We start from the raw sequence: 23,383 nt of genomic DNA, 5'->3' as shown, positions 1-23,383 counted from the left end.
GGGGGGGCATGTGAGAAGCAACCATATATCAATATTTCTCTTCTTCTGTCTCCCTCTCTTCCCCTCTGTCTAAAAATAAATAAATAAAATCTTACAAAAAAATAAGAATGACATCTGACTTCCCATTAAAAATAGTACAAGACAGATGAAAACAGAAAGGCACCTCAAAGGGCTGAAAGATGGAAACTGCCATCTAAAATCTGATAACCAGCAAAAATAGCCTTCAAAAATGGAGGCAAAATAAAGGCATTTTTCCATAAACAAAAGGTTAGAGAATTCATTGCCAGCACATCTTTTCTACAAGAAATGTTGGAGCTTTTCAAGCTAAAGAAACATGATACATATGGAAACTCAGATCTCCAAAGAGGAATGAAGGGGACTGGAAGCAGCAAATACATGGGTAAATGTAAAAGTCTTTTCTTTTTCGGATTTTTAAATTTCACTAAAAACAAAAACAGTGACAATGAATTGTGGAATTTATAATAAAGGTAGAAATAAAAGGTATAACAATAGCCTGAAAATATAAGAGGGAAATGAAAGTGTACTTTATAGTTTTTACACTAAAAAGTGGCGCACTATTTTAAAGCAGGTGGTATTGAAGATGCATATTTTATTTATTTATTTTTTTTTTTTTAAGATTTCATTTATTTATTTATCTTTAGAGGGGAAGGAGAGGGAGAGAAACATCAATGTATGGTTGCCTTTCGTGCGTCCCCTGCTGGGAGTTGGCCTGCAGGGAACCAACCGGCCTGCAACCCAGGCATGTGCTCTGACTGGGAATCGAACCGCGATCCTCTGGTTCGCAGGCCCGCACTCAATCCACTGAGCTACACCAGCCAGGGCTGAAGATGCATATTTTAAAGCCTAGAGCAACTACTATAAAAATAAAACAAAGATTTATAGCTAATAGACCAACAAAAGAAATGGAATAGTAAGAAAGTAATCAAAAAGAAACCAGGAAAAGAGGAAAGAATAAATAGAAAACAGATAGAATAAATAGAAAACAAAGAGGAAAATGGCAGAATTAAAGGCAACCATATTGAAAATCTTATAAATGTAAATGGTCTTAACACTTCAATTAAGAAGCAAAGATGGTAGGTTAGATTTAAAAACAAAACAAAAGACCTGACTATCTACTATCTGAAATAAACTCACTAAAAACAAACAAAAAAAAAGACACAGACTAGGTTAAAAGTTAAAGAAATGAAAAAATATATACACTGCAAACACTAGTCATATGGAAGCTGGAGATGTACACAACCGTAATAGAACAACAATAAAATAAGAATAAAACATAGCTGGAGCAACATATTAAAAACACACAATGTACACTTCAGGACAAGGAATATTATCAAAGATAAAACAAGACATTTTATAATTATAAAGGCTTGATTTATCAAGAAGGCATAATCCTAAATGTGTATAATCTAATTACAGAGGTTCAAAAATAACATGAAGTAAAAATAAACATAACTGAAATAGGAAATCAACAAATTCACAATTATGGTTCAAAATTTCAACACTCCTCTCAGAAACTGATATAATAAATAGAAAGAAAACCAGTAAGGATATACAAGACTTGAAACAACAATATATCTAACTTGATTTAATTAACACAAATAGCACACTACACCCAAGAACAGCAGAACACACATTCTTTTTAGGTACACTTAGAACATTCACTAAAGAAGACCATAAAAGGTCTTAATAGATTTCAAAGAATTAAAATCTTATGTGTTTTATGACCACAATGGAATTTTAAATCAGAAATTAGTAACAAAAGACATCTGGAAAATCCAGAAATACTCAGAAACTAAGAAAAACAAATTGGTATGTGACACATGGGTAAAAGAAAATATCACAAGGCCACTTAGAAAATAATATATAAAAATATAAAAATATTTATAAAAATAATATAAAATATTTTTAAAATATAGCTACAGAACATAGCTAAGTAGTGCTTAGAGGGAAATTTATAGCATAAAATATTTCCATTAGGAAACAAGGAAGATTTGAAATCAATAACCCAAGTTTCCATTCCTAAGAAGCTAAAAAAGGAAGAGCCAATTAAATCTGAATCAAGTAATATGAATAAAGATAAACCAGCAAAATAGAGAAAAATCCATGAAATTTAAAACTGGTGCTTTGAAAATACCAATAAAATGGACAAAACTTGTAGCTAGAATAAAGAATAAAAGAAAAATGCAAATTACCAATATCAGAAATTAAGAAAGGGATACCACTACAAATACTATAGGCATTAAAATAATAATAAAAATGTTATGAACAGCTTTATGGCAATACACCAGACAACTCTGATGAAATAGGCAAATTCCTTGAAAGGCATGTTACCAAAATTAACATGAGACAAAACAGAAACTCTTGACTACTTTAATAATGCAAATAAAATTTAAAATCTCCATTAGCTACAAAGCATACTCTTAATATATGTTAATTCCTTTTCTGAAGTTCATAATAACAAATACTTCACTCTCTTTAAATGTACTGATTTCATATACTCTAAAAATAAAGGTCCTCCATATCTATATCCATTATTTATTCTTAAATTATTAGCTTGAATTATGTACTATTTCTATCATAGAGGACAAATATACTACTCTTTATAAACATTTTATTTGTTTATTTTTATTTTATTTTATATTTTGAGAGAGGGAGTAGGAGGGAGAAAAGAGGGAAAGAAACATCAGTGTGAGAGAAACACTGATTGGTTGCCTCTCAGAGAGGCCCTGACGAGGGACCAAACCTGCAACCTAGGCACGTGCCTTCACCCGGAATCAAACCCACCAACTTTTGGTTTGCCAGATAATACTCAGCCAACTGAGCCAATGCAGCCAGGGCCAATTATATTACTCTTTAAGCACTATCTAACTGACTAAAATAATCAGCTCTATTTTAAATTTTGATATTTTTATTCTTTAATCTGCTAATTGGCTTTTTACTACTTGACACTTTACCTGACTTTATAACAAACTTTTATTTATTATTCTTATGTTATTCCCACTTATTTCTACAACATTTATTTTATAGTCAAATTTCCCTTCATCATTTTTTCCTTTCGTTAATGACTAGAGGCTCTTTGTTACACAATTGACCCTCATTCCCAGCCCCTCCATAATCCCACTGAAAGGAAAGAGGCCATTCAATTCCTACAGTCCACCAGCCAAAGCTTTGCCACAAGCTTAAAAATCTCTAGTTTAGCCCCCACAATTCCAGCCATGTCAGAGAAGCTCCTGTCCAATGCAGAGTACTGAAACCCAACCAAGGTTCCAGGACAAGAGGACAAAGAAAGACAGAGAGTCCCTGACCTTCACTTACAAAAAGCAGTCTGTCCACACTCCACCAAAACAAGGAGTCTGAGTCTCTAAGCTGGAAAACAGACAACCTGGAACACTGATGATTATGTATTTCTGTTATCCCACATATACAGCACTAGGTATGATGACTGAGGAAAAAACAGATACTATGTGCAGGGTTGGGTGGGGAGGTGGGAAATGCCACTTAGGCATTTGAGCTAAATAATTTGAGACTGACCTTAAGTTGAATACATTTCACCCAATACTAATTAGGCATGCCCTCATTTCAAAGGGTACATCTAACAGCCTCATTATAACTCAGGACAAGTGGCTGTTATTTTTTTTTCTAGCAATCTCAAGATAGTTCTCTGGAATGTCTCAGAAACCTATAGCTCTCCACTATGAAGCCAGTTCTTGACATAGTACTCTATTATATTTCTTGCAGTAAACACTGAAACAATCTGTATTCCACATAAACAAACATTTTCATTTTCTCCAGAAGAACATTCATGCTTAGATGCATTGTGCTCTCGTATTATCACGGTTTTAAGAATATAAACAATTTCTGTAATGTTCATGGGACATCACTGGGACCACACCTGCATGGTGTTGCCTATATGCTTAGGTTAAGAATGACTTGGCGAATGAGCCAACACGCCGCTTTCTTTAAAAGAAAATGCTCCTTAAAAGTAAGTCCACGCTGTTAAATATTATGTGTGATTTTTGAAATTATTTTGCTAAATAAACCAATAAGTCATTGTATTTCCACTTCTGCATGTGGATAATACTCAAGACACACAATTTAGAACAATTAATATTTGAAAATGTTTAATACCTCAAAACTATGCAGTTTGAACAAACAGCTTTAGCAATAAAATATGTGCCAGTTAGAAAAGGTCATCTGCAATGTTTCACAAACAACGAACACAAAATTAGTCCAAGGCGAGTTATAATGCTTAAAGAGAATTTCCTAAACTATCTTCTGTAATGTCTAAATTTAAAAAAAAAATTAGCCAAAAGGAGCTAAATGGAACAGCTAGCAAACAAGTGGTCAAAAGCTACTTGGGTAAGAAGAGCAAAAGAACAGGGGAAAGCTTCCAGTTTTTATTTATGCTTCTATACTATTTGAATTTTTGTTTTACCATAAGCATGTTGTTTTTAGAAAGACTTTTTTAAATATGTTATTTATTTATCTTTAGAGGGGAAGGGAAGAAGAACAGAGGAAGAGAAACATCAACATACGGTTGCTTCTCATGCATCCCCTGCTGGGAGCTCGCCCCTGCCGGGAACTGGCCTGCAACCCAGGAATGTGCCCTGACTGGGAATCGAACCGTGATTGTCTGGTTCGCAGACCCATGCTCAATCCACTGAGCTACACCAGCCAGGGTTTAAGAAAGACTTTTTAAGCTACCACATAAGCTGGTAATAGGAAGGGTCAATTCAGAGGAAGCGTGGTACTCCTTGTGAAACCTTGTTACATGAGATAGGATATATACCATGTGAAGTATTGCACATTTGAAATCTCTTTTCCTTACTACTTATTACCACAAAGCACTTCTGAAAGAAGAATGGAGAGAAGGGAACTACAAGATAACAAAGCCAGTGAACTGAGAAGTGTCACATGACTGTGACAGCTGCCTAAGGTATCAAGCTTTGTGAAGAGGTGTCCTAATTTCTATTAACTGGCCTGTAGAGAAGAGATTTAATCTCATATCCTGTAGAAGAAAAAAAAGAAAGCAGGTTTCATTGTGTGAAGGCAACAAAAGTAACCAAACATTAGAGCTAAGAAAGTAAATACAGGTCCATAATCCCTTAGCCACAGTTCCAAAATCCAAAAACTTCTGAAAACCAGAAGTCTTCTCTAATTCATTTTGTGGCAAAACTTGATCTGAACTTAACTGGCAGCAAAATCGGACCTGAACTGACATGAGACTATTTACAGTCTACCTACTAAAGTAAGAATAGTCCTTGCTTTGGATGATGAAATACGAATGTATTTGACTGTGAAGTGCTGCTCCTGATTTTGCAGGGACATTATATAATATGTGTTCAATGCATCCTATTAGCTTTCCTGTGAGAGATTAAGAATCCAAAATGGGTTTTTATTAAAATGTCATCCTCCATTGAAATATTTAACTTTTTTCCTAAAAAATGTCTCAATAAATTAATTTGAACTAATTAATTTCTTTTAAAAATTTATCACTATTAAAACATTCTACTTTGAATATCTATAAATCTACAACTGTATTGCTAAGAATATTTTACACCATTTCAACATTATTTTAAATCAACCTCTCTCTGGAAGCAATGTTACAATTGATCTTAGGCAAAACGGTGGTAGCTGAATGGGATAAAGACAGTAACGTTAAAAAAGCACACTTCTGTCAATATGCTTTGGTTTTTCTTTTTTATGTTTTAAAATAAGGGGCATGAGATTTTCTCAATGTATTTTTTTTTTTAGATTTTATTTATTTATTTATCTTTAGAGGGGAAGGAGAGAGGGAGAGAAACATCAATGTTTATGGGAGAGAAACATCAATGGTTGCCTTTCCTGCATCCCCTGCTGGGAGTTGGCCTGCAGGGAACCAGCCTGCAACCCAGGCATGTGCCCTGACTGGGAATTGAACCGCGATCCTCTAGTTCGCAGGCCCGCGCTCAATCCACTGAGCTACACCAGCCAGAGCTCAATGTATTTTTTTTAAGATTTTATTTATTTATCTTTAGAGGGGAAGGGAAGGAGAGAAGGAGAGAAACATCAATGTATGGTTGCCTCTTGTGAGTCCCCTGCCAGAACTGGCCTGCAACCCAGGCATGTGCCCTGACTGGGAATCGAACCACAATCGTGTGGTTCGCAGGGCCCGAGCTCAATCCACTGAGCTACACCAGCTAGGGCAGATTTTCTCAATGTATTAAGGAGGAACATAGATTTAAAAACTTAACAAGCACCAATTTAAATCATTAAAATAATCAAAATTAAAAAGAAGCCATAGAATCTAAGTAGTTATCAAGGAATAGAACACAAAATAAAAGTCAAGAAATAGAACATGTACTAGTAAGGAAAATTACATATTTTAACCCAGTGATGTATCAATTCTATTATAATATACAACTAAATGACAAATGATAACAAAGTTTGCAAAACTCAAAAGTCTTTATTATAGAAAGAAAATTGTAAAGCCAGATTAAAGCAAGAACTAAGATGTGAGACTACTAAGAACCTATAATTATAGCAAAGAGTAATTTAGAAGATTTTTCATAAAAAATGACAGAATGAACATTTTAATAAACATAAATAATTAGACTTTAAGTCTTTGTATTTACATAAAATAAAATTGGTTAATTTTTTATTATTTTTTACTATACACCAATCCTGTTCCCCTCCTCCCACTCTCACACACACAACTAATGAATGATAGAAATAAAGCAACCAAACAGGAACCTCATTTCCCAACTTAAAGCAGTGAAACCCTCTTTTAATAAATGTGTGGGGTAGAGAAGAACCCTAAATTATTTGTCTAAAGAAAGCTCAAAGAAACCAAAAACTGAAAAATAACCCAAACACTCCTTAAAGCAACATTAGTAGCAAAACTGGTTGCTGCTATATCCTGGAAACAAAGGATAATGCTATTTTTACAAGTATTATTTATTACGTTATGGTTTTAAATACCTGAGAAAATATGCTGTGCTAGAAATAGTATATATAAAAACATCACTGATAATATGGAATCCTAAATTAATTAAAAACAAAAATTTAAAAATTCACAGTAAATTTGGATTTAAAAGAAAAATTTTCCACTGCTAGGATTATATCCTAAGAATCCTGAAACACCAATCCAGAAGAACCTATGCACCCCAATGTTTGTAGTAGCACAATTTACAATAGCTGAGTGCTACAAGCAACCTAAGTGCCCATCAGTAAGTGAATGGATCAAAAAACTATGGTACATTTACACAATGGAATTCTATGCAGAAGAAAGAAGGAGCTCCTACCCTTTGTGACAGCATGGATGGAACTGGAGAGCATTACCCTAAGTAAAATAAGCCAGGCGGTGAAAAACAAATACCATACATTTCACCTATAAGTGGAACCTAATCAACAAAACAAACAAGCAAGCAAAATATAACCAGACATTGAAACTAAGAACAAACTGACAGTAACCAGAGGGGAGAGGGGAGGGGATAATGGGGGGAAAGGGTGAAGGATTTACAGGAACAACAATAAAGGACACATGGACAAAAACAAGGGGGGATGGAAACAGGGGAGGGAGGTGGGGATGGCTGGGGTGGTGGGAGAGGTGGGGTTGAAAAGGTAGAAAACTGTACTTGAACAACAATAAAACTCAAAAGAATTTAATAAATCAAATTTAAAAAAGAAAAGAAAAAATGTTCCACTATACTCTTCCTTTTACTTAAAACAGAACTGGGAGAAAAGATTAAAAAAAAACCACATACAATAGGAACCATGACTCTGAGTTTTTCTTTCCAGCCAAGCTGAGCCATGGGTATCTCTCAAGACAACTGACGCAAGCACTGCAAGACCCGGGGCAAAAGAAAGCCCCATCACAAGATGCAAGAAGATGAGTTGGGACACCCTACTGCCAACAAGAAGATAGTCCTCCCCCCTGCCCCCTGCATAGACAAAGTCTGTGTGCAGGGAGGTAATATAGAAGTACCATGCCTTAAGGCTGGACATGGGCAACCTCTCCTGGGGCACTGAGTGTTGTACACGCAAAACGAGGATTACTGATGTCGACAGTGCGTCTAATGACAAACTGATCTGCACCAAGACCCTAGTAAAGAACTGCATTGTGCTCACTGACATCGCACCATACTGACAGTGGTACAAGTTCCATTATGCACTGCCCTTGTGCTGCAAGACAGGGGCCAAGCTGACTCCTGAGGAGGAAGAGATTTTAAACAAAAAAAAAGTTCAAAGAAAATTCAGAAGAAATACGATGAAAAGAAAAAAAATGCCACAGTCAGCAGTCTTCTCAAGGAGCAGTTCCGGCAGGGCAAGCTTCTTGCGTGCATCGCTTCAAGACCAGGCCAATGTGGCGACACAGCAGATGGCTATGTACTAGAGGTCAAGGAACTGGAGTTCTGAGGAAAATCAAGGCCTGGAAAGGCAAGTAAGTCCTCCTTCCCCCATCTTGGCTCAAAGACGAAGGAAGATGAAAAAAACAGAAAGGTACTAAGGTACAAAGAATGTCAAAGATAAAGAGCAAGCCAAGAAGATATCACATAAGTAAAAGAGTACCCAAACTCTTTACCACAAGATTTATTATAAAAGAACTATAAAACTATGAATTCAATTAACTAATGTTGAATCTAAGAAAATTTTCTTTAATCTAAGAAGATTAAAGAAAATCTAGATTGAAAGCTACAAATCTAAGAATTGAATCTAATAAAAATATTTTTCAAAGTCCGTGTTTCCTATGGGGGGTGAGAGTGGGACTAATGGGACATTCAAGTGCTAAAAAACAAAGACTGTGGATAATGTATTCACACTATTGTAATTCAACATTTTATATGAGTAGCTTTAAATTTAAATCATGAAGGTACTAATAATGCTGTATAGGTATCAAAACCAATTTTACATCCTTTATAACATGCAGCATATTTTGACAGAGTGATCTTAATTTCTTTACATAGAAATTAGTTGTTTATCATGAGTTAAGGAGCTTCCACAGTTAGGAGTGCAGTGTAGTGAAGAAATCTACAAAAGTACCCAAACATCAGCTAGAGAGAGAGTATCACATAAAAATAGTTCAAGAAAGCTTACTAAGTAGAAGTTAAATGTAAATTGTAAATATAAAATGATACTAAATACATACCAATAAATACACAGAAACATTCAAATAAGTTATTTTTCAAATAAACACCCCTAAAAAGTTTTATATTTTTTTTAACTAGGTTGCCACCACTGAAAATATTTTGCAACTCCTATTCTGCTTCCAAACTAGTTTACAAACCAATCACACAGGGAAATGTGCCTCATAACTCTGAAGACTCATTTTGGACCCCAAACAGTGTTACCCAGACAAATCATTTAACCAGACCTGAAAAATGATTTTGGTTGCCAAAATCGAATCCATCCTGAAAAAAATAAAGATTTTCCTCTACAGAAATTCCAAATATTCAATAATATCTCGTAGTCTGAAAGCAACTTCTAAATAATTCCTTAGATGTTTTAAGAAAAGGCAGAACTTCCACTTCCAGAAAAGATGGAGGGACCAGGTGTGCCCTGAACCTGAAACAACTAAAAATATGGACAAAATATATTTTCAAAACATGAACATCAGGCAAGAAAGGACAGTGATCCCTGAGAAACGGTAAACAAGCAAGGTGAGCCACTGCCCGAGTTTGCTGCCTAGGTAGTTTCCCCAAACCACAGTGCAGGAAGGGGGAACCGGGTGGAACTCAGAGACCTCCCTTAGTTGAGAAGATGGAGCTGAGATTCCGGCAAGGCCAAGATGGCTAGAGACAAGACAGTGTACAGTGTATAGTACTGGAGAAAAAAGAGCTGCACAGAGAAAGAGATCTGCAGGGGATCCTTTGAGTATTCAGCTGAGTACTAGCTGCGTAATGAAAAACAATACAGCTAACATCACAATGGCACAATGCTTTCCCCCTAATTCTAGAGGAAAAGCAAGGATTCCCATTCATACCACTTCCATTCAACATGCTCCTCGAGGTCCTAGCCAGTACAATAAGACAACAATTAGAATGCCAAGGCAAGAAAGTAAAATTGTCTTTCTTTGTAATGATATGTTTAAAAAACCTACAAAAATGCCACTAGAAGTAATGGAGGAAATTAGAAATTTTATTTTTATTTAGTTTATCAGAGTCACAATCATATCAATAAAAACAAACTATACTCAGTTGAAGACGTCTCCAATAAAGAAAGGCTTCCAGGAAGAAAAAGTTTAGAGAGGGCTTTTTGAGGGCAAGAAAGAAAATGGTTTGGAAGCCAGAAACAGAATACTTTATATAAGGCATAGCCTTTATAATGTATGGGGGGTGCGGGAGGAGAAAGGAGGAAATCATATGGAAAATAGAGAAGATCATATGGAAGGCAAAAATTCAGAACTACAGAATGATAGTTGATAGATGGAAATAGTCTGGGAGTGTGGCTTAGACACAGGTGCTTGGATTTCACAGAGTAAGAAAGCACAGACTAATAAAGAAGAGAAAAGAAAACAGGATGCAGGAAACATTTTCTGGGGAGAAACTGGCAACAGGACAACTGACAGGAAGCTATTTTAGTAATCCAGACATAGTCTGAGGATGACTTAGAATCAGGATGGAAACAAAAATGAGAGGTTCAAAGTCCAAAGCCACAGAGAAAAGCGTTAAAGAATTTGGCAATGTTTCAAGGGTCTGTGTTTCAGGATTTCAAGATTCAGGTGTTGGAAGATGGGTTACCAACAATGGAATCCAAAAGACTCAATAATTAACTCTTCATGGGAAGCGAAGCAGAGCCCCTCTCCAGCCTCCAGTTACCTTTCTGAAAAGCACCTTGACTGGTAAAGCCAAGATCTAAAACACAGGAGGTTAAAGGAAAAGAAGAAAAAAGGACAGTAAAAATACACATTTTAAAGTACGGTAAATAAAAGTCTAGAGAGCATCCGCTTCAAAAGCAAACACAGGGGCTCAGTGTTGAGCCCTGGCTCTGTCAGGTTCAGGAAGCATAGGGTGGTGTCACAACGTGCTAAGACCAACTCACAAACTGTGTGGGGGGCACAGAGTTCCAGTTCCCCTTTTTCAAGTTTTCAAACTAGCCCTTACTGGCTTGAAATGTGATGTCTTTTGTATTTTCATTCTCTTATTTTGTTTTGTTTTGTTTTTGTTGTTGTTACTACAAAGAGTCTTTTCATTAATTCTCTTGATGCTTTAAAAATAAAATTTTTTACCCTCTGGGTCCATGTTTTGGCCATATATTAGGACTGCAGGAGCATAAATAGATCTCCTCTCATTATACCAACCCACAGACCCACCTGCACGGTTTAAGTGTAAGTTAGTAATTAGTGTGTCCTTTTGTTGAAAGGAATAAAGAGCCAAACTGCAAATAAAAACATCATAAATTTTAAACACTTTGGTATATTTTAAAATATAAAACTGTTACAATGAAAAGAAGGGTGAGTAGTTGGTGAAAGATCTGTTCAAAATCTGCTGTTCATGGTACATCTAAGTGGAGAGAGTCTATACTCAGAAGTCCCATAGAAATATATATCTAGATAAAACAGCTCCTCATAAAAAGGAAATTACTGAGCATTATACACCATCAGCAAGATTTTCACAGAAAGAAAAATATGCGGCTCCTTGGAGGGCCCCAGCTTCATGTGTTACTTTGTGTTTCCTTCCTCCACTTCAGGAGAGGCTCAAGACATTCATCTTGATATACTGACCTGGGCCTAGGTTAGGAAGTCTGGGCCACTTCCACTTTTGAAGTACTTAGTATGTTCTTAAAAGAAAGACATGACAAAACAGCATTATAAAAATTGTGGTAATGTATAAAATGCATACATTTAATCAACTAAAACGCTTTTTGGGAAAAGAATACAATGTAACTGTACTACTTACTATTCACAAAATACAGGATCGTAACCATGTTCACTTTTCTTAAACCATAGATGGTATGATCTGGTAACTGATACGATTTTAAAGTTATAATCAATACCTTCTTTTAGTCCTGTAAATTTATCTCTTAGACTTTACATCTACCGTGTGCAAACCATTCTGCTGGGTGCCACAGAAAAAAACATAGTATAAACTTGTGTTGAGCTCAAGGTATCCAAGAGAGATCTCCCCCGACATCTCTCTTTTCTAGTTGAGCAACTATAAGGAACTTCTAACAATTATCACTCCACCTATGTCCCTGGGGAGGAATTTGGTGGCCTTGCCCCATCTTACTTGCTACCTTCTCCATTCAAGAAGCTTTACTTTTCTTTCTTTCTTGGGTCCTTCTTACATACCTTTAAACAGGTATATACCTTTCTACTATACCTTAAAATATTGCTTTCTCAACTTTGCCCTGTTTCTAATTTCTCCTTCCTTTCTTTCCAAACATCTTGAAATAAACTACACTGTTATCACTCTCCCTACTATCCACTATCTCCTTAGCTCCTAACAATCTAGGTCAATAAAGGAACATACAGAATCTGTAGCAACAGACAAAACAATAGGTTGATTAGCATCTTCTGAGTGTGATCAGCACTACCAGAGCTTAATCACCTCTTACTGTGAAAAATATCAAGCTCCCAATATGCAAAAAGTTAATGAACTAAAGATAAGTAAAATGAAGGAAAATGGGCTAGATTTCCATTCAATGAACCTCTGGTTGAGAATCAAATTAAACTAATGCTAGTTCAGTGAACCACTTGGAGAGTTATTAAATATGTAAAGACTTTTGAAGCAACAGAAATCATCTTAAACAGTAGAAATCGTCTTTCCCTGTACCTGTACCCAGCGACCCTTCTGGGCAATCCCTTCTGATTTCATTCCTTTCACTGGTTCACTATCTGGCCCTCCAGTCGTAGACCAGCACTTGCCTCTGGTGATCAAGAGGTCACTTCCTTTACTCTCACCTCCTACAGATAAGCTTAAATGAGTCATTACTTTCTAAAACTCCACCTGAAATCATTCCCAGGGTTAGAAGTGCTTCCATAATCAAGCAAGCACATTAACTAGAAATGACAAGCATCATTCTGGTTTATGGTATCTTCTTTGAACAGTACTTTATAATGCATTTATGAATTCAAATACATGGAATCACACCATTACTTCTAAGGTAATTTCCAGTTCTAAAATGCAGTATAAACCAAGAGTCTAACTGTTAAATTCACGGTTAGCCTAAGATAGCTGTTGGCCCTGTACCCCAGCACCAACTTTATAAAGTATACCACTGTGCTAGTGATCATTCTCCACATACTGCCTTAAATATGCTCCTTCGTGTACAGACTGTTCCCTCTGCCTGTAATGTCCTTTATTTCAGGACTTTAAGGAGAGTGTCACCTACCCTGGAAAAGCTTTCTTGACTTCAGTTTTGTTGATGACTTTCTTTTTCATCCCAGCCCCATCCCTTGTACTGCCTACTGTAGCACTTATGACACCAAATGACACTCATGTAGGCCCGCGTCTGCCTCACCCACTTGGCTGTGCACTCCTTGGGAGCAAAGATCTCTTCGCATCCCATCCTGGTAATCCTAGTTTCTACCACAACCTTCGGCACATGGGACTCCTCAGACAGTCAGTGAAACTGCACTCATATGAGTCCTAGTACATGAAATGATTTGAAAAGAAATAACCATCCTCAGCAGAATGGGAATAACCAACCAGAAAGAAATAACCAACCAACCAGCAGAAATCTTCATCATTTCTGCTGATGAAGATGAAAAGGATACTCATTAATAAGTCTTCATGACTAAATAAAATTTTCAAACTAAAATTTTTCATTACAATATTCTTTCTGTAATCTTAAAATGTTTACCTAATAATGTTTGCCTATTAGTAGTTTAGTAGAAACTAAAGAAAAATATAACCTGGAGACATGTATTTAATTTATTTAAACCATTAGAATGACTAAGGATTTTTTTAAATTCTATTTTTAGTTTTCTTTCCAATTTCAACTGAAAAATATTTATTGAAGACCTACTATGTGTAACTTACAGTGCTAAATACTGGTGATACAAGCATGAACAAAACAGGCAAGGCAGTTTTATTCATGCTACTATGTTCCAGCAGGGAAACAACAGACAAATATTTAACTACAATCATATTAAGTGATCCGAATGTTTAAAAGGAGCACATTTCCTGGTCTGGACTCGTGGTGATTAGGAAATCCCTAAAGAAGTGACATACAAACTAAGCTCTAAGGACTGAAGAGACATCAACTAGGGTCAGAGTGAGGGCCTCGTAGGCCATGGGAATAGCAAGAGCGAGGCAGAGACCCTGAGTGGGGAGGGATACGCATCTCAAGAGCCAGAAGAGGGTCAGTGTGGCAAGAACACAGGCAGCAAAGGGGTGAGTGGCAGGAAGGGAGGCAGAGTCTTCCCTGGGCACTCAAAGAACAAGACAGACCAGGTACTTATTGTCACATTTATATTCCAGAGACGGGATGCAGGATTTTGAGACCTCATTAACTGTTTAAAGTATAGAAAAATATGATCAGATTTATACTTGTTTTTTAAGTAAATGTTATATTTGAGGTTTAACATATAGAACAGGTATGTAGTTTTAAAAGATTACTCTCGCCACAGTTTCAACAATTCTGAGACAGAGAATTCTCTACTTACAAAAGAAAAAACAGGTTCTGCAAAGCTAAGTAATTTACTTGAGATTATTTATTCAAACATTTGAGTGCCTACAATATGGCAGGCATAGCACAGCATGTGCTTGGGGATGCAGTGCAGAGATGAATCGAACAGTCTTGCTCTTAAACTCACAATCTAGTAAAAGAGACAGATCTTGAAACAAGCTATAGTGTAGTCCATAGTAGTAATGAATAAAGTAGTAATGAATTAGGGTGCAGAAGGAATTAAATCTCCCTAGGAAGAATTAACAATTTCACTTCTGTGTTAAATGGGTATTTTTTTATACTATTAGAGTAGATGAATTTTCGGTCATTCCTGTGCTTGGAACACAGTAGGTACTTGAACAAATATCTGTTATACAAACCAACCCAGAACTTTTAATTCCTAGTTCAGTGCCTTTCAAGTAAGCAATCGTGCCACTAATTCTGGGAGAGTATGCATTAACTCTAAGGCACTCTTCTTTTGAAGCTGCTTTCAGAGCCAGTTTACAAACCACACACACAACATATACAAAGTCTCATTAAATTAAAGCCAAACCTCATTTCTGACCCAGCCTGAAAATCCATAACACTATCCAAACCTAGTTTTTAAAAGCACATTTTCATTCAGAAGAAATTTCCTTATGAAAACAAGCAAGAAGATATGCCACATACTCCTTCATAATACAGGATTCCTGTCCTGAAAGGACTTGTATTTTAGTTTCTAATTGGAAAGATAAAACACAGCACATAAAGCAAAATGCAAGGTAGCACTTGTTTATTTATTTAAAATATTTATAAATTGCCTACCACAGGCCAGGACAGGAGCCGTCTTAGGGATGCACACAAGTAAGACAAGTCTGCCTTCAAGGAGCTCGCAGTCTTTCGCAGGGAAGCGGACAACACCCCCCCCCCCCCCGAGACAATCAGAGCTATAACTCAGCAGGCACACAGAGGAGAACATGGACGCTGCATACAGACGCCACAGGTTCTATTTCATCAGCCACCTATTCCTACTGGTCAGTGCCCATGCCTTATCAGCCGTTAAATATTTTAATATTACCCCTGATGATACAACAAACTAACAAATATTGTAAGTAATTGCTATATGAAAAATAACATAAAAATGAATGTTAAAAGGGTTCAGAGGAGATGCTGAGAACATTTAAAGATGGTCTCAGAATCCCCTGGGTTTCTCATCCAGGAAGGTTAGCATATTTGGTAAAAAGAGTTGGTTCTAGGCAAGGAGAATACACTTATGAAAAGGTTAGTGGCTGGGAATACCCATGTATAGTACTTCAATTATGTTGACGATACGGTTTAGAAGTTTGCTGTCCAACATGGTAGCCATTAACCACATGCGGCTACTTAGAACCTGATATGTGGTTAGTCTGAATGGAGATGTGTTAAGTGAAAAATGCACTCCAGGCCCTGGCTGGTGTAGCTCAGTAGATTGAGCATAGGCCTGCGAACCACACAATCGCGGTTCGATTCCCAGTCAGGGCACATGCCTGGACTGCAGGCCAGTTCCTGGCAGGGGACACACCAGAGGCAACCATACATTGATATTTTTCTCCCTCTCTCCTTCCCTTACCCTCTAAAGATAAATAAATAAAAAATATAATAAAAAAAAGAAAAATACACTCCAGATCTCAAAGACTTAACATGAAAAAAAGTAAAGCATCTCAATTTTTTAAAACTGATTATGTTTACATAATATTTTAGACATATTGAAATAAATAAAATGTTATAAATATCAATTTTATCCTTTCTACTTTTTTTAATGTTGGTACTAGAAAAGTTAAAATGACCTATGTGGCTCATATTTGTGGTTTGCATTCTATTTCTACCGGACAGTTCTAGTCTGGAGAGCTTTAAATAACAAGCTAAAGAGTTGAAACTCTAGGGGATGAAACACCACTGAAGGTTTTCAAACTTAAATACCTGGGGCAGATTTGGAGAAGGGGCTGGAAACATAAAACAAAGCACTGTTTCAGGAAGATTAGTGGGGGGGGCAATCTGTAGGGTCAAAGACACTAGAGGCAGTTGTCAATGTCAAAAAGTAGTAAATGTCGAAGGGTAAAGCAGGCTCAGCTGGAAAGCGTACCGTCTTTAGCAGTTCACACTGGGTAGAGAGAGGAGGAAGAGATCAAGAGCAGGGTGAGGTGAGGGAAGATGAACAGCTGCAAAAGCTGACCCAAGTCTGGACAACCAAGGTGTACTGCTCAGCAGACTTGGCAACTTCAGCCAACAGATTAAGTTAGATCTAGTCTGCCTCACTGGTAAGGTCTCCTGGGCAGAGGCACAATTCAGAGAAAGAATAGGATCGGGATCCTCTTCACCAATTTCTGCTCTATCTCTACATAGCAAGACCTCCAACAGTGGGATCAAGTCCCAGAGAAGGTAGGAGAAAACAGGCTACCAGAAACTGCAAGACAGCAATAAATTATAAAATCAAAATCCCAGACTCACAACAGCCAATGAATATTTACTGGGAGTTTGCCACATGCATGAGTCTTGGCTAGGCTCTGGAGACACGAGAAACAAAACAGGCGTAGTCCTGAATCACACTGTAGTGAGAGCTATGAAAAAAGAACAGGAGCTCTGAGAGACCTAAACGAGGGTGGAGGTGGTGGGACAAAGTCATAAAGGAAAGCCTCTCTGAGGAAGTGACAATTTGATCTGAACCCTGAAGTCAGGTAGGAAGCAGGGGAAGAACCACCCAAGCCAGGAGAGTGGTCGGTACCTTGAGGCTGGAAAAAACTTGGTAACTCAAGGAATTAAAAGACTGATTAGAGTTAGAAGGTCAGAAACGGGGGTGGGTGGTAAAAGAAATGAAAAGGCTGGAGAGACAGCTGGAGGGTAGATCTTGCAGAGCCTTATAAGATGAAATATAAAATCCCAAATGACCTGAGTGCATTGGGAAGCCATGAGGGGTGTTGACCAGGAAAGTAGACAGATCCTGATGGGGTTCTAAGTGCTCTAACTGCCTATGCTCCCCTCAGCCTAGTGAATCTGGGCCAGTTTGGCAGCAAAGGGGCAGAAACCAGTATTTGTAGCTGAGTAGCAGGATATCAGGTCTGGGATAACGGAGTTCATTATAAGGCCCTCCAAGTATTCCAGGGTTGCAAGTTTGGGGGATGGATGGCATCCCTGAAAATTATGGAAAAATCAGATGGAAAAGCTGGTATGGGAGGCAAAGTTAGACATAACTTGAAACAGTGAGTATGAAGTAGTAAAGAATTTCGGCAGGTAAGCATGGATGTTATTTGGATTATGGAAGATCAGGCATGGACATGCATGTTAGTAGATAGAAAGGTGATAGATATTTGAAGTACCAAAAGTAAATAATATTTTCAAGGAATAGAAAAAGAAAAAGAAAAAGAAAAAGAAAACAAGGTCAAAAAAAGGAGCCCTAGCCTGATCCTCAGTGTTATCTCCGGGACACAGGTCAGAAGAAAAGTGTATCAGAAGGGATATAGCATGAAGGGATTTTGCAGGGGATGGCAGGGTGATGTAATTGTCTGGTGGCCTGATTGTGGCAGTGCTTACATGAGTCTATAAATGTGTTAAGATTCACAGAACTATATACACACCAAAAGTCAATGCTACTACGTGCTATTTTAAAATTTAAAAATCAAAAATTTAAAGTCAAAAGGGCTGACTGCTAAAGGGAAACAGAAAAAGATGCCCTAGGAAATTTAACTATTAGCTAATTTTTAACCTTGGGAAAAGCCTCAGTGAGTAGCGAGGCTGGGAGCCAGGCTGCAAAGGTTCAAGAATGACAGAGTAGTAGAAGGAAGCAGTCATCATAGCCTCCCTTTCGGAACTCGAGGTGAAAGGAAGAACAGAATGGTAGAGCAGCTTCAACAGATAAGCAGAACTGGGAGACTGGGCAAACTGGCAGAGCCAAACTTCCAAGACCATGAGTTGTTCCATTTAAGTGTTTTTCTAGAATATGCATTTTATACATGAACTATTCACATACTTCTAGTCCCATTAAACTAAAACTGGTAAAATGAACCTGAAGTTATTACATTTCTAACTCCGCTCCTTAGTCAACTTACATTTACTGTGTCCTTGCTATGTGCAAAGCACTGTGCTAGATGCCAAAATTCCTGGTCCCTGGAGAACACACAGGATTAATCACAAAAGTGAGGCAGTGCAGTGGAGATATGCACAAAGGGCTCTGAAAGCCTTGACCTCTAAATTAAATGCATTCTATTTACCTTTATAAAAATTAAACAGGGAGGAAATAAAAACAATGCATAGATGTGCTTTGGCACAAATTTTCTTAATTTTTTAAAGGCTAAGAATGAGTTTAACATTAAGTTCTTAAATTAGATATGGGCAACCTAATTATCATTGACATTTCTCTTTACTCTATCTCCCTACTTTTCAGTGTCCTTCCCATAGATTTTCCCCTGGATAATCTAGGGGGCAAAATGAAACAAGTGTTGGCTCTGAAACCAGATGGACTTGAGGCTAAATCTATGTCCCCGAACTTCCTAGCTGTGTGGCTCTTGGAGGCTCTTTTTCTCATCCATAAAACAGTAATGATACCTACACCGCAGGCTTAAGGTGAGATGAGCATTAGAAAAGAATATGGGAAGCATGCGATAAATGTGTCACTACTGTTTGAACAAATGATATTTTTCTGATTTAAAAAAATTTTAAGTGCTTCCTTTTGAAGGAGGAAAAATATTATTTTGTTTCAAGGGCATGACATTTATCTGCTACCCTAGAAAAGTAGCTCTCGAGGATTTCTTCTCCTTAAGTCCTACCACAAATTATTCTGCTCAAATAACATGTGGGACAAGCCCTTAAAATCGGCAGAGAACTAGGGAAATACAAAGCTGTCCCAAGTGGGGCAAGCCCGTCTGATTGTGTTCTCAATACTTGCCCTAGTGAAGGAACCTACTACATTCACAGCCCTCCCACTACCTACCTACAGAAATACTACACAGTGTCAGTGCAAGACAATTTGCTAAAAGTTCTGCTTTTTAAGAGGCATTTGTATGAGTCTACCAAAAGAGTAAGTATAGTCTCAAAGCCAAGATCACAGATGCTTCTCCAAATCAATAGAAAACTATCATCCTACTGAAATTCCCTACATTGGTGAAACAAATAGTCTCCATCGTTAATGCCAAGATATATACCTTATTTCTGTATGATTAACTGCTGGAGGGGGAGGGGCAGAGCGCCAACTAATGACGTTTTATTCACTGGCTATGGAGAAACATCTCTGGCAATTATTATTAATTTTGCTTGTATTGTAATATAAACACAAACTTGAAATCTGCCTAATCCCTCTATCAATCTCTAACACACATGCTAAAATGCAATAAAATAGCTAAAACATACATGAGAAAGCAAGGAGTCTTAAAAGACCCAGACTGGTACCCTGTGCCCAAAGAACTGAGGATGGGCTGGTTCTTACGCGCCTCCCAGCTGCTCCCATTACTGGGTGTCTACAGACATTAGAGTGTATCCTTAGCCCACTGGGCTGCCTAATGACCCCCACTGGTTTGAAACTAAAGGGGCTGAACCAGAGGAAGACAGAAAACACTCCTCGGGCTGTTTCGTCCAATGGTCCAATGTTATTCCCCTTGTTTTTTCGTGGAAAGCAGAATTGCCCGTCGAAAATGGCCACATACGCAGGGCTCTAGGATGAGAGGATGAGGGGATGAGGGGTGGAGGGGATGGGGGATGAGGGGGGGAGGATGAGGAGTGGAGAGGTGGAGGGGTGGAGGGGATGGGTGGGACTCCCGGCCCGGGTTAAACAGAACACACATTCACTCCGTCACGCAGGTCCTGCACACAGACAGGGACCGTGAGGCTCCGAGGCCTGACACGTCCCTCGGACACGAACCTCCCAGGACCTCGACTCTCCGAGGCGACAGGGACCCCTCCCTGCCCAGAGCCACCACCCCCACCCCCCACCCCCCAGAAGGGAAGCGAACCCGACCCGACCAGCCCACCCGGAAGCCCTCCCCAGCTCACACCTGCCGGCGCGTGACGCCCACAGCCGCGCGCGCCCGTCCGCCCGTCCCGGCCCTGCCATTCGGGGCGCCCCTTCTCCGTGGACCGCACGTCCCCCGCGTTCCTCCCCGCCCCGAGGTCAAATCCACCAGACTCCCACCTCCGCGGAGCAAGCGCTCAACGCCCCTGTTCCCGCGGGGCCCCGCGGGCGCTCACGCCCCTCCCGGCCCTCTCCCCACCACGCTCGCTCACTCGCGAGGACTAGCACAGTCTGCGCCTCAGCTTGACAGGCAGGCCCGCGCCGCGCGCTCCCGCGAGCGTTCTCGCCCACCCGGCCACCCAGTTCTGACTTGCGGTGTGCGGGGGAGGGGAAGAGCAGCAGTGGCCGTCGGTCCTCACTCACCGCCGAGCCGTGCCGGTTCCAAGTGCGCGGCGTTCCGCTGTGAGGCGATGCGCTGCGATGCGCGCGGTCCCCGCTTCTCCGCAGGTTGTGGAGGCGACGTAGTACGAGGGGCTGAGGAGAGGGGGGGTCAGTCCCGCCCGCTTCACCTCCCAGAAACACGGGGACCCCAGAAACTAAAAACAAAATAAACAAACTTTCCCCTCCGCCTCCCTCCCCCAAAACCACAACACAAACACTCGGAGGCCTGCCCACAGCCTCACTCGATTGGCTGCAGGGAGGATGGTTCAGGCTCTCACTGGCTAGCTTTTGTGCTCGTCAACATTATGCTCCGCCTCTCCAATCCTCGCCGCGGCCGTCACCCCTCATTGGTCAAGCGCTCCTCGTTTGACGAGCTAGGATTGGCTGAGCTGCCTGCGCCAATCATTCGGGGACACACCCCCTTAGCATCCCAAAGGCCGCTTCCTTGGTCGCGGACCCGGAGAGACGAAGGGGAAACTAGAGCATGATGGCGCCCGAACTCAGTTGGGGCAACCATGGCCTTTTTTCTTTTTTTTTAAGCTCATTAGTGACTAGCCTTCGCGCAGTATCCCCTAAGTTCCTTTCTCTATCCAGTACTTCCTAATAACGGAATGTATACGTGCCAGCTCCTTGATTTATCGCCTCCGAAGTGCTGAGTGTGGGCCGGTTATGCGTCATTGGGCTGTCTGGATGTCACTCCCTAGTTAAATCCTCCAACTATTGGTGGAACAGCAAGAAAGCCCGTCCAGCAACAAGAGCCAATTCTATTGGTGTGACTCCACTGAGTTTTTTTTCCAGGCATCTTATTGGGCAAATAGGCTCGCCAGTCAGCTCTGGATTCGCCATGCTACAGTTAATTGTTAGCTAAGTAGTGTGGATGACTGTGGTCCTTTGGCTTGTAGTTGACGGCTATTGTGTGCCCACTATGTGCCAAATACTGTTCAGAAGTCTTTGCAGGGATTATCTGCTTAAACCTGTGAGTTTTACATTCTCCAAATTTTAAAGATCGGGAACAAAGGTGCCAGAGAGGTTGGGAAACTTGCCCAAGGTCACCCAGATAGAAAGCAGTTGGGCCCGGCATTTGGTCCTATATCTGACTCCAGAGTCTTCTCTCTTCATTGCACTTAAGTGCCTCTTTCCGAAGCCAGAATCATACCTGTCAGCCAATCCAACATCTTTAAAAAATTTCCTTCAAAGCCCAATTTCCTCCATCAGTTTCTAGAAGTGACGCTGTTGGGAACTAAAGCTATGAAGAGGTTTCATTGCCTCTGCCACATCCTCCTCTCCAGGGCCCATTCCTCCTCACCCTAAAATAAACAATCTTGGTGCTTCCTGACCAGAAGCCCATCTATTTGTATGTTCATTTTCTCAGCTTTATAAATGGGCATTTCTTCCATCTCCTCATCCCCACCTCCTCATCCCCACCCTATCTTTATAGAAAGTCCTGAAGAGTTAGAAGCAAGAAAAAAAAATCTAAAAAGAGAGAAAGAATATATTGCTTTACAAATAAATAATTAATTGCATGCAAAGGGAACAGCCCTTCAGCTCTTGGAAAGCTTCCAGAGTCACCCTGATGCCGTGCAAGACATACGCTCCTGGCTCTTGGCCATTGGATTCTTTCTCTGTGGCAGCTTACAGTGAAGTGAATCCAACATTCCAGCCAGAGGAGGGCAGGATGCTTAGGACCAATTGCCAGAGAGCCAGTCTCAGCCTCTGGGGCTGAAATGATCTCCAGGAGTACAGTGCTGGACTCTAGCCTGCATCCCTCCCTCTCCAGTAATTACATTTTACCATCCCAAATCCCCATCCCTTGTAGCTTCAGTGGGATCAACGCCCTTGTTTCACTTCCTTACCCAAGCTGTTGTGTAACCTCATTGGCTTCAATAATAAAACAACCACTGTAACAGTAACAATGCTCAACACTTCAAACCTTTCAGCAGAGAGACACAACGCATTTCACAAACATCAAATACGATTAAATGGCAGATATTCCTAGGACAACTGATGGCAGAAAATTATGAGTCAAATTCCAATAAAGGTTCTAAAATCCTGAATCCTTATAACCACACACACACCTCATCTTAACAGTCCAATATGGGGTTTTGAGCTAGAAAACACAATGAACAAGAAGTCTGCAGGGTTTAAAACCTTCCTTATCTTTACAGTTGGTTGTTTGTGACTCCATTTTAAACCAGCACTTGATTTTATAGTTCATTGTCGGACACATCTGTCTCCCCCAACTATAAATTTCTGGAAAACAAATGGTTTCGTTTTCATTTTTGTCTCTCTTAAATTGCTCGGATTATTAAAGTCCTCCAAATAATAATTGTTCAGTAAATGAAACATAGCTGGAGGAACATGACAAAACTGAAGCTG

The 23,383-nt window shown here is 39.4% G+C and overlaps 1 long non-coding RNA gene and 1 pseudogene across 1 annotated transcript in view; one reads left to right on the top strand and one right to left on the bottom strand.

Annotated features, from left to right (window-relative positions):
- Positions 1 to 21,658, bottom strand: part of LOC119002500 (uncharacterized) — a 90,326-nt gene extending 68,668 nt beyond the window's left edge. The window contains exon 1 of the long non-coding RNA XR_005069747.1: positions 20,990 to 21,658. This is a non-coding gene — a long non-coding RNA (uncharacterized LOC119002500). The remainder of the gene's footprint in view (positions 1 to 20,989) is intronic.
- On the top strand, positions 7,813 to 8,447 carry LOC119002499 (40S ribosomal protein S8-like; annotated as a pseudogene).
- Positions 21,659 to 23,383: the final 1,725 nt, after the last annotated feature.

This window comes from Sturnira hondurensis, unplaced genomic scaffold (assembly GCF_014824575.4).
Source record: "Sturnira hondurensis isolate 20B ecotype Veracruz unplaced genomic scaffold, ASM1482457v3 Scaffold0017436, whole genome shotgun sequence".
NCBI classification, from domain to species: Eukaryota; Metazoa; Chordata; class Mammalia; order Chiroptera; family Phyllostomidae; genus Sturnira; species Sturnira hondurensis.
This window is presented reverse-complemented; position numbering and strand designations above follow the sequence as displayed.